Genomic DNA, 1,767 nt, shown 5'->3' with positions numbered 1-1,767 from the left:
TAATATTTTGTATTTTTTTTCGTCATTTATAATTGTTAAAATGTTATTTTTGTGCCTTATTTTTGACACTTCCAATGCTTGAAATAAACCGTTATTTTTATCTTGGTATAATCTCTTAAAACGATTTACGAATCTATTGATAAAAGACAATTCTTTTCTAAACAAAGTCTAATTTGGGTTTGCCAGACTATTTTTAGATTCATTAATGATGATTAGGTAAGTAGTTTAAACAGATTTAGCTACAATATTAAGAAAAATTGTAGATTTTTTTGCTAATTGACATACCTACTATCCAGGACTATAGGATTGACAGGTTACATAGACATATCATGTGTAAGGGTATACTTTACATAGGTGTACTATAAAAATCCTCTTCAAAAACTTATATTTTCTTGTCCCTGGTCCATTGCAGATCCCCGACGTAGCGATTTTAAAGTATCACCTTCCGAAAGAGGTTTTATGCCGTGGCTGACTACGGGATCTTATGGTTTGACTAGATTCTGAAAAAAATAGTAAGTAAAAACTTTTCATTCAAGATTTTTTCACCGGCTAGTTGAAAATATGGAAATATAATATCAAGTAACTAAGTGGAAAAAAATATAGTTAAATCACTTGGGTAAATTGTTTTACCCACTGAATTTGTTTCCTTTAAATAGATAGTTACTGTGTAATTATAAAAGGGCTCAAATCAAACAAAACTTCTGTATTGCACGCCCTGGGTACCAAAATAATAAAAAGACATCACCTAATCATAAGCATCGTTTCATAGTAAAATAGAAAAGAAAGATTGTACCCCTGGTGGGACTCGAACCCACAATCCCCGGCTTAGGAGGCCGATGCCTTATCCATTAGGCCACAGGGGCGGTATGAAAATACGGCAAACTTTTCATCAGTTACGGGTACGCTTTACATTATTCCAATTTATTCTGAAGAGATAGGGGTTAACAAAAGCTAGTAACATGCAATTTTGATTATTATCATGTCAGTAGCTGCTTATATTGTGCGTCATCATCATCCTTTATATTATCCTAGTGCAGTGCACAGGTTTCTTCATCTTCACAATTCAGACTATGTGTGTATTATGAATGGCATTTGTTTCTAGAGCGTTTACTCATGGATGGCAAATGGCTGAAAAAGAAGCGATTAAAATAGGTCACTTTATTGTAGGTATAGATATAAGAAGATATAAGTTCGTACACGTCCGAAAATTTAAATAATCTAAACAAACATTAAATTGAAACAAAATTTTCCACTTAATAAATAAAACATGGCTGTACTTAATTGAGAAACAAATCACAAATACATGATTAACATTACACAGAATTGGTAACATTATTCGTATTTCTTTAAGTCTTTGATTATTTACATATGTTTTCCCCTTTTTTTTGTCGTCTGTCAGTATGAATGAGGCCGCTAATTGAGTTATTTTTCCATGCCTATAGGTAAATTGGCTTGCTCCAAATTACCCTTTCTGAGAAATATTTTTGGCTATAGATCGCATACAAAGTAAGTAGGCACGGATGGTTTTATGTCTCCATCGACTTATTTATACGTAAGTACACTGATGATAATTGGGGGACTTCATTCAAGTAATAAATATAAGCTTTAAACAAAATTATATCGCTACTTCCAGGCGTACAATTTTATAAGGAAGACTACAGTTCCTGCTTGCTCGATAATCATTAGCTCTTATAAAAATGAGTCTTACTACGAAGAAAATTACGTGTAGATTACCTATAAATGCGATGTCAAACTATGATACTTACC

At 32.4% G+C, this 1,767-nt stretch overlaps 1 non-coding gene across 1 annotated transcript; it reads right to left on the bottom strand.

Moving 5' to 3' along the window:
• Positions 1-790: 790 nt before the first annotated feature.
• Positions 791-863, bottom strand: Trnar-ccu (transfer RNA arginine (anticodon CCU)). Its single transcript has one exon. It is a non-coding gene; the product is annotated as a tRNA-Arg (tRNA).
• Positions 864-1,767: the final 904 nt, after the last annotated feature.

This window comes from Helicoverpa armigera, chromosome 9 (assembly GCF_030705265.1).
Source record: "Helicoverpa armigera isolate CAAS_96S chromosome 9, ASM3070526v1, whole genome shotgun sequence".
Classification (NCBI taxonomy): domain Eukaryota; kingdom Metazoa; phylum Arthropoda; class Insecta; order Lepidoptera; family Noctuidae; genus Helicoverpa; species Helicoverpa armigera.
Note: the sequence above shows the minus strand (reverse complement) of the source record. Positions and strands in the feature narration are given on the sequence as shown.